Raw genomic sequence first — 13452 nt, 5'->3', positions numbered from 1 at the left:
TACTGTATATGTTCAAAGCACAGCTCCCTTTGACTTCAATGGCAATGTGAGTGCTCAGCCCTTCTGCAAATCAGACTCCAGTCAGGCACCCAGAAAATGAGGACTACACACAGTTAGTGACCACCTGTGAAAAATTAAGTGATTTGCCTAGCATCGTATAGGAACACTGAGGCAAAGACTCCAATTCTCTATGGCAGCATTCAATTGCCTTAACCATGAGATCATCCTTTCTCTTTCTGCAATCCCCTGACTCATTCCCTACACATTTTCCAAGAAGGCCTACAAAAATGGGGCAGGGCTCTTATGGACAACAGCTCCTTCACTTTCACAAGCAACAGCTCCTTCACTTTCACAAGCCTGATTCAGTGCACAGGATGGATCTATTCTGGGGATGAACTCCAGAGGTGTGTAAATTATTCACAACCAAAAGTGAAAATTCTAGAAGTGTGCTGATTCTTTGCATTTCTTCACAAGTTTGGAAGTGAGTCTGTTTCTCCAAGTAGTAGTACTACGTTTCACAATTTTTTGCTCCAATATGGGCCTCTTCTCCAGTGAAAATGAGCCCATTTCCAAATGAAAATGAGCAGTCCTCTAAATCACTGAAGTGAATAGACTTTTTGGCATTGATTTCAATGGGAGAAGGGCCGAGTTTTTTCGTGAGCAAAAAGGGGACTCCAAAATTCAGGTTTCAGATACTTTTTCCAAATAGCATATTTCCTGATACATGTCTGGGACCTCTGCCATCTATGAGTACTGCCATCACTTGTACTGTGGTGCGAAGTATTACAAGTCTGCCATTTCCCACAATTTTCATTCAACCTTCAGACATTTATGTTCTTTTTGTGCTCCAAAAACACTGATTCAGTTTCCTGTATTGAGGATGCCTGGATACATTTCTGGAATCCCTCTTGGGATGTCCCCTGTGCTTGGACTGACATTAAGGCAGAAATGTAGACACCATAGCATGGTATACACAAAGCAAATCCATTCCAGTGGCTCAGATTGTACTGTATGTGAGAAAGAAAAAATATAATGTGAGACACAAGGTCACCCTGATTGCCAATGACTGTTGCCAGGATAATTCTATTGGTTTGGGTCTTTTAGGCCTTAGTTTTAAACATTAGCACTGAGCAATCATTGTGAACTCAAACTTTCATTGTTTTGCTCACTTTTAATATATGCTTACAAATGCTTAAGTAACTTTGGCCATTATTATTAAATGGAATGCCAGTGGCGACTCTGTGCACATCCATATGTAATAGGGGAAGATAATACCTGCCACCCAGTATATTTAAGAGCAGATTCTGATACCCTAACTGAGACTGAAGTTATGCACTTGTGCAAAAAAGTGCTACCAAGCACAAGTAAGGTTACTTACTCTGGTTCTTACTTAATATGTTTTTTTCCCCAAACACTTTTGACCAGGATTGTGAACGTGGGTAGCCTGTGAAGCTCATATGTACATGTCAAACTTTGCATAAAGAATGTGCATGTGTGTGTGAACTGCACAATGAATGAGGCAAATTGTACTTCACAAGTTGTGGATCTGAACAGAAGCAACTCACTTCATTTTTCTGTGCCTCAGACCTTGTCTACACTAGAAAGGGCTTGTCAGTAGCTATACTAGCAAGCCCTCCTGATAGGGTTGCCAAGTTTCTATTTGCAGAAAAATGAACACCCTTGCCCTGCACCCTGCCATGCACCTTTTCTGAGGCCTCATCCCCACTCACTCCATCCCCCCTCCCTCACTTTCCCCCACCCTCACTCATTGTCACCGGGCTGGGGCAGGGGGCTTGGGGTGTGGGAGTGCGTTTGGGGTTCAGGCTCTGGGTGGTGCTTACCTTAGGTGGCTCCCAGGAAGCTGCCTCCTAGGCAGAGGTGCAGCCGGGTGGTTCTGTGTGCTGCCCCTGCCTGCAGGCACCGTCCCTGCAGCTCCCATTTGTTGTGGCTCCTGGCCAATGGGAGCTGCGGAGCCAGCACTGGAGGGAGGGAGCAGTGCTTGGATCCCCAGTGGCCACTCCTATACCAAGGAGCCAGAGGGAGATGCCAGCAGCTTTCTGGGAGCTGCATGGAGCTGTGTATGTATTGTGATACCATATTTTTCAAATAACACAATTTAGTTTTGTGTACAGTTTTCCACAACCTTAAAAACACATTCCTCACATGGCATAATATTTCTCTTTTGCTATAATATAGCTGCAATGGTTCAGTTTCTTATATTAAAAAGAAAAAATAACAGAAAAGTTGAGGTACAATAAAAACTGTTACGTCCTCTTGAGAAAACGTAGGGGACTGTTTCAGTCCTGCCTTTCCTCACTTTCGCATGGGATCTAACTCAGTAGAGATACATTGCTGTACAACCGAACTAATGCATGGGTGAATCACACTTTGTATTTTCAATAAACATGACAGTTGCATTAACAATAATATTAGTTTATAAACTAAACTGAAAATTCCGAAGTGAAAAAATAGCTCAATGCATCTGGCCCCACAAATGCAACTAGTATTTTGTTAGGACAGCTGCCTGGTTGAATAAGCAGTGTCCTGACCTGGTTGCCCCACCCCACCTCTATCAAGACAGAAAGGGGAACAGACAATTGACACTACTGAAGAACTGGGGGCAAGGAGCCAGTGGGCTCTTCCAGAGACCAGCAATAGTTCCTTCAAGGTGCAGAAGGGTGCTGGGTGAGGCTGGGGCTTGGGTAGATTTGTACCTAGGGTGTAATTTCTGCTTTGAATATCACCAGGTTATACAAGTACTTTATCTGAACTGGCCCTTAGCCGCTGACATACAGAGGTAAGGATAACAGCAATTGGGAGCCGGATTCATTTGGCATGCTGGATTGGTGTGTTTCATTGTGGTGATAACTGATAAGAAAGGCCACTGGCTGCTACTAAACAGGTGGGTTTGGTGGCGGAAGAACAGGTAAATGCTGACCTTTGTAAACTGTTAAAGATGTAAAAATCCTGTTGGGTTTGCAGAAGCGTCCCCAATGTTAGTTGTAAATGTAGCAGGCTTTTAAACATCATTAACATTTTTACAAGGGTCAGCAGTTCCCTCATACTTTTACCAGCCAAATCCATCTGCTTATTAGCCCTTCTTAATACTTATCACCACAATGCCACACAAAAAGTGCATCCAGCATCCAATTGCTGCTGTGAATCCAAGTGTAAATCCAGTTAATTGCTTCCATGATTTAAAGATTAGGCACATATGGAGAAGGTGTTTGGTTCTATGAAACTGCCATCGCTACTCTATAAAGGCCTTGTAGTTGGTGGGATCCCTGACCTTACGTATCATAATTCAGTTGATTAGATGTGGGCCATAGTCTGTTTTCTGACTCTGGAGCCAAATTTGGATCAGACCTGGGACTATATTTCAGATTTGTGGATCTATGAAATTGTCTTGCTGGGGTTTAGGAAGTGACTATATACACGACGAAACGGTGCTAACCTCCGTCTATTGCTAGCACAGTACGCTCTGCTGACTGAGTGATTGGCTGCAAGAGCAGCCCCATGTTTGTTATCACAGCTCACAGTTTTGCCACCCAGGGGTGGCTCCAGGCACCAGCACAGCAAGCGCGTGCCTGGGGTGGCAAGCCGGTCACTGTGAAGGTGGCAGTCAGGCAGGCTTCAGCAGCAATTCGGCGGTGGGTACGCCGAAGGCGCGGGACCGGCAGACTGGCCGCAGGCATGATGCCGAAGGCTGCTTGACTGCCGTGCTTGGGGCAGCAAAAAACATAGAGCCGCCCCTGTGGCCACCACCCCAGTAACCCAGACACATGGTGCCAGAGATAGGTACAGTGGCCACTATGGGTTCAAATGTGTTAACTTTGCATTTAAAAACAAAACCAAAAGATTATATCCCCCAATATTAGGCCCCCCACTTGTAAAAGGAGTGGGAGAAATCCCTCCCCTGACACTTGGATGCAGAGAGGTGGCAGGGTTGCTAACTCAGTATTGGAGAAGATCTCAGGAGTAGTCAACAGTGTGCCCTTGTTGCCAAGAAGGCTAATGGCATTTTGGGTTGTATAAGTAGGGGCATTGCCAGCAGATCGAGGGATGTGATCATTCCCCTCTATTCAGCACTGGTGAGGCCTCATTTGGAGTACTGTGTCCAGTTTTGGGCCCCACACTACAAGAAGGATGTGGATAAATTGGAGAGAGTCCAGCGGAGGGCAACAAAAATGATTAGGGGGCTGGAGCACATGACTTACGAAGAGAGGCTGAGGGAACTGAGATTGTTTAGCCTGCAAAGATAAGAATGAGGGGGGATTTGATAGCTGCTTCTAACTACCTGAAAGGGGGTTCCAAAGAGGATGGATCTAGACTGTTCTCAGTGGTAGAAGATGACAGAACAAGGAGTAATGGTCTCAAGTTGCAGAGGGGGAGGTTTAGGTTGGACATTAGGAAAAACTTTTTCACTAGTAGGGTGGAGAAGAACTGGAATGGGTTACCTAGGGAGGTGGTGGAATCTCCTTCCTTAGAGGTTTTTAAGGTCAGGCTTGACAAAGCCCTGGCTGGGATGATTTAGTTGGGTTTGGTCCTGCTTTGAGTAGGGGGTTGGACTAGATGATCTCCTGAGGTCCCTTCCAACCCTGAGATTCTATGATAGTATATGCATTCCTGAGAGGAAAGAGGGTACAAGAGGGTTGTTGGCCAGCAGATGCTTGAGGGTTTATCCTGCGACTGGCTGCTGCAGATACTCTGAGCCTATTTAGTGTATGGCAACAATGCCCTTGTGTCTCCTAATTCATCACTTAGTGATTGGTCTGAACCAAATACCTGTAATATTTGTACGTGCCATAGTTCTGTGCTGTAGCAGTAGAAAGAACTGTTAGTATGGTACAAGTGTGACTATAGATGCAAGCTCTAGCTATCTCTCTGTCATACTCATCACTACTATCTCAGTGACTTTATATAATGCTGTAAATGGACATAGAATTAGACATGGTCCTTCTGCAAAAGAGCAATGCATCTGTGTTTGAATTATAATTGAAAAAGTCATTCTCTGCTGGGGACATAACTGTAATACTCCCTACCTGCCTCGGCAATAAAATATTTGATTGCAGAACATCTCAATAGGCTGATGGTGAGTGAGAAATGTTTACTGTACTTGAGACACTATGGTTTCCTTCCCAGCCTGCTGATTTGATACGAGTTTCCAATTCAACATGTATAACACCTAGCCAGGAAGTTGATTTTGGAGCTGCTGCTCCTTTCCAGAGAGGGAAAACATGGAATGGCTGTTGGCCACTTTTCACTACTGACCTTAGAGTGCTGTAGGGACAATCACCAACACAACTTCTCTTCAGTGAGCTCTGGATGGGCAATGTGGTCTCTCACCATCCATGAATTTCACTTTTAGCCCAGGAACATTAAGCGTATGTCTACACGACTACACTGCAAAACCTGCAGCAGTGAGTCTCAGAGCCTGGATCTACAGACTTAGGCTCATGCTAGGCACTAAAAGCAGTGCAGACATTGTGGCTTGGAATGGAGCTTAAGCTCTGAAATCTACCCCTCCCCAGGCTCCCGAGCTCAAGCTCTAGCTTAAGCCCAAACATTAGCACAGTTGTTTTAGCACCATAGTGTGACCCCAGGTCTGTAGAACTGGGATCTGGGATTCGCTGCTGCAAGATCCTACTTGCTGTGTAGATGTACCCTAAAAGTGTCAGAAAGGCAGAAATAAAAAGTAAAATTGGCTAATACATGAAGCATATGATTGAAATAATAGTTTTTCCTTTTGTGGAAGCAGAAGGGGAGAGTTGATCTTGTATTTCTCCATAAGATATTTACCCTAGGAATAGACATAGCGGGTTGGGAAACCTAAGAACCTCTTTTCTCCCCAAGCACCTAAAATCTGCAAGTTTCTAGAACCAAACTTAAGCCAAGCCATTTAAAAAATATAAACATTTACAGTGATGTATCCAGCCTACACCAGAAAAGTATGTGGGGAATTTCAATTTAGAGCTTGTTCTTATGAGATTTCCAGCCTGATTTTGCTGACTCAGAGCAAACTACAGTGACAAATATTATTTAAGCAAGATCTCAAAATATGAGAAGGGCAAGCTGAGGTGCAGAGAAGTTAGGTAAGGTGTCCAGGTGCTGATAGGACCACAGTGCCCCTTCAGGCACAGCCATTAGCAAGGCATGCTGCAGTGATAGTGATTAAAGAGGTGAAGCCAAGGTTGTGTCCACTGCTCACACACCTGCTCAGGAGGAAGGATTAGCCAGTGGTTAGAATGCAAGTCTGGCATTCTGGAGACCCAAGTTCAAGTACCTGCTCTACCACAGACTTCTTGTGTGACCTTGGGCAAGTTACTCAGTATCTCCTGTGCCTCTCTTTCACATCTGTAGAATTGCAACAATAGTACCTCCATACCTCACAGGGATGCTATGTGGCTAACTACATTCAAGATTTTGGGGTACGACAGTAATAGGATCCAAGTATTTACGAGTAAGACAGACAGAAATAAGAGCTACTCTATATATGTTTGGAGTCAAGATCCGGCTTGCCTGAATATGGATGTAAAATGGTTCCTCTCTCATTTTCCCCTTGTGGCAACTTATAGGCCAAGTCACAATGTAGCCCAGAGAGATTTAGAAGCACAGCTAGGAATAATGTCCTAAACCCTCTATTAAACCAAGCTGTCTCTAGTTAAACTTTGCATAATCATCTGAATTCAATCTAAAACATTTTTGCCCATCCCTAATCTATTGTATAGGAGCCATACATGCATACATATGTTGTACAGAACCTGGGTATTGTACAGATGAGGAGAAAGAGTTCAAAGTGTGGATCTAGATAATGCATAACAATCCCAGTGAAAAACATAGCAAGTGCATTGAGATGGCATTGTAAGGAGTGAAGTATGGTATTTAGACATGAAGCATTATAATACTGTTCCAGCACTCCTTGTTATTTCAAAGCCAGTTTGTAAAACACATAAATAAAAAGAGAGATTACTCATCCAGCTTCTTTACTAGCTGTGCACTTCTTTATGAGTGCTGCATCCACAGATTGTAACCTTAAATGGAATTAGAGAATTTGGTAATTGTAAACTAATTACACAATTAAAACAAAATTCCTTATTCATATTTGGCATTGGCTTCTTTTTCATTTTTATGCATTTTGGCATACAACAAGAAAGCTTTTAGTTTGTATTAAGTGAAGTGCACAGCATGCCTGTACTTTGAAGGTACTAGGTAATATAGGAGATATACCAATCTCCTAGAACTGGAAGGGACCTTGAAAGGTCATTGAGTCCAGCCCCCTGCCTTCACTAGCAGGACCAATTTTTGCCCCAGATCCCTAAGTGGCCCCCTCAAGGATTGAGCTCACAACCCTGGGTTTAGCAGGCCAATGCTCAAACCACTGAGCTATCCCTCCCCTCTTACTGTATTTGAAATCTGTAAGTGATAAGATACAGTCTTCCTATTCCCCCTAAAATATTCATTTAGGGTGGGATTTTCAGAAGAACACAGGTGACTTAAGAACATGAGTCCCACTGAAAGTCACCAGGGCTTGTGTTGCTACATCATATAGTGGATTTGAAAATTCCACCTACAGTGTCCAGTTCATATGGATGAAATCTGCATATTTTACTCATCAAACATGCAGCATGGATTATGAAAAGTCATTAAATCATAATAATCAAAGTCATAAACACACCGATGTGGCAATCTTAACTTGTTTATATTCAAATAATGTTTTATATTCCAATCTCCAACAGGATTTATAGGGACAGGATTTTCAGTGTTGGTCTATGTCTTCTCCCATTGAAGTCAGTGGGAGTTTTACCAAGTACCTCCATAGGCTTCTTAACATCCTAATTCTGACTGATGAATCCAATGGGGCTCATACAGGCAGAAGGGAGGAGGGTTTTGCTCACCAAGAGCCATGCAGGTAGTAGTGGGATAGAATAAAGAATCGCATCCCTGTGTATATGTCATAGAATCATATTGTTCTCACTGTTGTTGCTCAGGAGGTCATCTAGTCCAATGTCCTGCTCAAAGCAGGACCAATACCCAACTAAATCATCCCAGCCAGGGCTTTGTCAAGCCTGACCTTAAAAACCTCTAAGGAAAGATATTCCACCACCTCCCTAGGTAACACATTCCAGTGCTTCACCACCCTCCTAGTGAAAAAGTTTTTCCTAATATCCAACCTAAACTTCCCCCACTGCAACTTGAGACCATTACTCCTTGTTCTGTCATCTGCTACCACTGAGAATAGTCTAGATCCATCCTCTTTGGAACTCCCTTTCAGGTAGTTGAAAGCAGCTATCAAATCTCCCCGTCATTCTTCTCTTCTGCAGACTAAACAATCCCAGTTCCTTCAGCCTCTCCTCATAAGTCATGTGCTCCAGTTCCCAAATCATTTTTGGTGCCCTCCGCTGGACTCTTTCCAATTTTTCCACGTCTTTCTTGTACTGTGGGGCCCAAAATGGGACACAGTACTCCAGATGAGGCCTCACCAATGTCGAATAGAGGGAAATGATCACGTCCCTCGATCTGCTGGCAATGCCCCTACTTATACAGCCCAAAATGCCGTTAGCCTTCTTGGCAACAAGGGCACACTGTCGACTCATATCCAGCTTCTTGTCCACTGTAATCCCTAGGTTCTTGTCTGCAGAATTGCTCCCTAGCCATTCAGTCCCTAGCCTGTAGCAGTGCATGGGATTCTTCTGTCTTAAGTGCAGAACTCTGCACTTGTCCTTGTTGAACCTCATCAGGTTTCTTTTGGCCCAATCATCTAATTTGTCTAGGTCCCTTTGTATCCTATCCCTACCCTCCAGTGTATCTACCACTCCTCCCAGTTTAGTGTCATCTGCAAACTTGCTGAGGGTGCAGTCCACGATATCCTCCAGATCAGTGGTTCACAAACTTGTTCCGCAGCTTGTGCAGGGAAAGCCCCTGGCAGGCTGGGCTGTTTACCTGCTGCGTCTGGAGGTTCGGCCGATCGTGGCTCCCAGTGGTCACAGTTCGCTGCTCCAGGCCAATGGGAGCTGCTTGAAGCAGCGGTCAGTATGTCCCTCTGCCTGCGCCGCTTCCAGCAGCTTCCATTGGCTCAGAGCAGCGAACTGCGGCCACTGGGATCCGCAAGCAGCCAGACCTGTAGACGCGGCAGGTAAACAAACCAGCCTGGCCCACCAGGGCCTTTCCCTGCACAAGTGGTGGAACAAGTGTGGGAACCACTGCTCCAGATCATTAATGAAGATATTGAACAAAATGGGCCCCAGGACTGACCCTTGGGGAACTCCACTTGATACCAGCTGCCAACTAGACATGGAGCCACTGATCACTACCCATTGAGCCCGACGATCTAGCCAGCTTTCTATCCACCTTATAGTCCATTCATCCAGCCCATACTTCTTTAACTTGCTGGCAAGAATACAGTGGGAGACCATATCAAAAGCTTTGCTAAAGTCAAGGAATAACACATCCACTGCTTTCCCCTCATCCACAGACCCAGTTATCTCGTCATAGAAGGCAATTAGGTTAGTCAGGCATGACTTGCCCTTGGTGAATCCATGCTGACTGTTCCTGATCACTTTCCTCTCCTCTAAGTGCTTCAGAATTGATTCCTTGAGAACCTGCTCCATGATTTTTCCAGGGATTGAGGTGAGGCTGACTGGCCTGTAATTCCCAGGATCCTCCTCCTTCCCTTTTTTAAAGATGGGCACTACATTAGCATTTTTCCAGTCATCGGGGACCTCCTCCGATTGCTAAGAGTTTTCAGAGATAATGGCCAATGGCTCTGCAATCACATCTGCCAACTCCTTTAGCGCCCTTGGATGCAGCGCATCCAGCCCCATGGACTTGTGCTCGTCCAGTTTTTCTAAATAGTCATGAACCACTCCTTTCTCCACAGAGGGCTGGTCACATCCTCCCCATGCTGTGCTACCCAGTTCAGTAGTCTGCGAGCTGACTTTGTTCATGAAAACAGAGGCAAAAAAAGCATTGAGTACTTCAGCTTTTTCCACATCCTCTGTCACTAGGTTGCCTCCCTCATTCAGTAAGGGGCCCACACTTTCCTTGACTTTCTTCTTGTTGTTAACGTACCTGAAGAAACCCTTCTTGTTATTCTTAACATCTCTTGCTAGCTGCAACTCCAAGTGTGATTTGGCCTTCCTGATTTCACTCCTGCATGCCTGAACAATACTTTTATACTCCTCCCTGGTCATTTGTCCAATCTTCCACTTCTTGTAAGCTTCTTTTTTGTGTTTAAGATCAGCAAGGATTTCACTGTTAAGACAAGCTGGTCGCTTGCCATATTTACTATTCTTTGTTCCTGCAACCTCAATAAGGATTCTTTAAAATACAGCCAGCTCTCCTGGACTCCTTTCCCCCTCCTGTTATTCTCCCAGGTGATCCTGCCCATCAGTTCCCTGAGTCAAAGTCTGCTTTTCTGAAGTCCAGGATCCGTATTCTGCTGCTTTCCTTTCTTCCTTGTGTCAGGATCCTGAACTCGACCATCTCATGGTCACTGCCTCCCAGGTTCCCATCCACTTTTGCTTCCCCTACTAATTCTTCCCAGTTTCTAAGCAGCAGGGCAAGAAGAGCTCTGCCTGTAGTTGGTCCTCCAGCACTTGTACCAGGAAATTGTCCCCTACACCCCATACTCCATGCAGGAGGTGCCCTGGAGCCACCTGTACTCCACACAGAGACCCGGGGGTCCATAGAGAGCATGCATTGCAGACTCAGTGTGAGGAAGGGAGAAAGAGCCCATCCTTAAAACTGTGTGGGGAGGGAAAGAAAGTGGTTTGTTTATATTAACAAACATGGATGCAGATAGGTGGAGAGCCTGTAAAACAAGACGTTTAGTTTTGATTCCGCCCTGTGGTGATCTGGTGGTTCATTACCTCCCCCTCTCTTCTTCCTGCTGGGCTGTGGTTTGAACACTGGTAACTGCAGGATTCTGTTACCCCTGAGGTGAGGAAAGTCCTTTTCTAATAGTAATTTTAGTTTCCTGGGACTTTTCATGCAATCTGCATCATGTCAGTGAAGTAATCTTCACACTAGACAACAGCTGGGCATGGGTTTGGTGACAGATGGTATCCTGTCATCTTTTTAGCAGCTGCTTGGACATGGCAGGGTGTCAACACCACCATGATGTAACCATTGTATGCCCTTGAAGCCATCCTCATGTGACCCTTGAGGCACTTGGCATCATGCTGCAGGTGGCATATTTTGCAGGAAAGGGTCCGGAAACCTGAAATTTGAGCTTGTGTCACATGTGTCCTTTCTCTACACACTTTTATGGGTAGTGACAAGTGTGTTCACACTTTTTAACAATAAGCCTTGTGCTGGTTGCAGGCTGAGACATTAGATTCAGAAGGATGTGGTTTTGCCTTGAATGTGTTCTCCTTTATGCCACTTTTTCACCACTGTGATCTCATGGATTCTAGTGGAGTTATTCCAGGTTTACACCCACAGAGCTGTCAGGAAAAGCTAATCCTTTACATCAAGACCTTAACTGAAATGTTATGCCTTGTCTATACACAAAGTGGTACTGGTTGAACTAAAATCAGTTTGAAACATGACTTTTGTTAATCCTATTTGTGAATGCTTTTAAATGGATTTAAACCTATCGTATGTTGAGTTAATTCAAGTTGATTCTCACTAAATCAATATAAATCTAATTCAAATTAAGAGTTTCCACACAGGGCTTTGGCCTGGTTTAAGTGAATGGAGTTAACATATTTCATTACACCATGTTTAGAAGAGTCTCAGGATGGGCGGGGGGGGGGGTGGGGGAAGAGAGGGGACAGTGTGAAGTGTTAACCCAAGCTTATAGTTAATAAGTAGACTGATTTAATAACTAGCAACAAGATTGTTTCATTTTAGAATTTAAATGTTTAATCTGTGTGGTCTAACAAGGCCTTCTTTACATTTCTAGCCTGTAATATTGTAAATTACCCCAAAATCCTAAGCAATGAGCTTTCCATCTAATAGCATGATATTCTTCAGTGTTTAATTATGGCTTTTAGCAATGGCAGTGAACTATTTGTCATATTCACCTTTCAATTAATTGTTCTCACTGTTGGTGCTCACTGTGGCTGAGAACAATACTGAGAGTCCTGACCCAAATTCTCAGAATTCTTGTTCAGCAAGCTTTTTAGGTCTACATATATGTATGTGGTCCAAGCCACTACCTCAGAGTTCAAACCATCTGTGGTTTGAGTCCAGATGTAAATTGCTTTGATCAAGCCTAGTATATACAAGATCTCACCACAGGAACCTCATTTCTGGTGCCTCTTTCCCTGACCTTTTCAGTTTAGTTAATTATCAAGTATCACAGCCACTGGCAAGTGGGGCCATCTATTCTACATGGGATGTTAGCTTTAAATCATGCCACCAAGCAACAGTGAATTAAGCAATAAAAGGGGAATGCTAAAGTAAAGTTAATTGGGTATGAAATCATTCAGTAATCTTCAATGTTATTGAAATATTCTAAAAATGCAATACAGTGAAAATATCTTACTACATATTACAGTCAAGTATTCAAAAATAATTTTGCTTTGTGTTTGCCTTATTTTTTCTGACTTTATTCTATTTAATACAAAATAGTCTCAGAGCAATGGTTGGTTCCCTGTAGCTTTGGAGACTTATATTTCATTATTATGATTTACCCCCCTCTTTAAAGACAGGGGGATGCTTGGATCTTTGCCACTCCTCTTTCATGGAGTTCACCCTTTGAAGGGACCAACAGATCATCTAGTCTGACCGCCCGTAAATTACAGACCACCAACACCCTCATACTAAACCCTAACTGGATTTAGGCCAGAATATTACAGCCCCCCAAAGATTATTGTGTGCTACAGGCAGAGAACAGGAAGGCAAGGGCAGGGGAATGATTAAGTCAGCTATACCCAGATAATCCTGGCAAATCACCTGCAACCACATGCTGCAAAGACAAAACCCCCTAAGGTCACTGCTATTTTGACCTAGTGGGAAATTCCTTCCTAACCCCACTTATTGTGATCAGTTAGAGCCTAAGCACAAAAGGGAAACCAAACTTGTTATGATAAACAAAAAAGGCCCTGCACTAGTCCTACCTGCCCCAATGAAACCCTAATACTCCAGAGTCTCTAGCTAGAAACCCTGGTCCTTCCTTCCAGGCAGCTGCCAAGACAGTCTCTGGTTGAGGGAAGCTGACCTGCCTCTGCCTAACTCAAGGGGCTTGTTCCTTCTCTCAATTAGCCACTACTGAATTGCCTCTTTTATCTCCTCCCGCCAGGCTTGACTCCTCTCACAGGTATAAGCGGGAAGGGCTCATTGGGCCCACAGGCTCTCATTAATACCATTCTGGTCAGTGTAGGGTCTGTAGTCTCCATCACATCAAATACAGAAGAAAATTCCTGAGGAAAATTACTCATGTACCCAAGGAAGCGAGACTTGATCTGCTAGCATGCAAAGCATTTCCCTTCCAACAAGGATTTTCAA

The 13452-nt window shown here is 44.2% G+C and overlaps 1 protein-coding gene across 4 annotated transcripts in view; it reads left to right on the top strand.

Annotated features, from left to right (window-relative positions):
- Positions 1-13452, top strand: part of SEMA3C (semaphorin 3C) — a 154616-nt gene that overhangs the window by 36942 nt on the left and 104222 nt on the right. The gene's annotated exons all lie outside the window — the stretch shown is intronic.

Source organism: Mauremys reevesii, linkage group 1 (genome assembly GCF_016161935.1).
Source record: "Mauremys reevesii isolate NIE-2019 linkage group 1, ASM1616193v1, whole genome shotgun sequence".
Taxonomy (NCBI): domain Eukaryota; kingdom Metazoa; phylum Chordata; order Testudines; family Geoemydidae; genus Mauremys; species Mauremys reevesii.
Note: the sequence above shows the minus strand (reverse complement) of the source record. Positions and strands in the feature narration are given on the sequence as shown.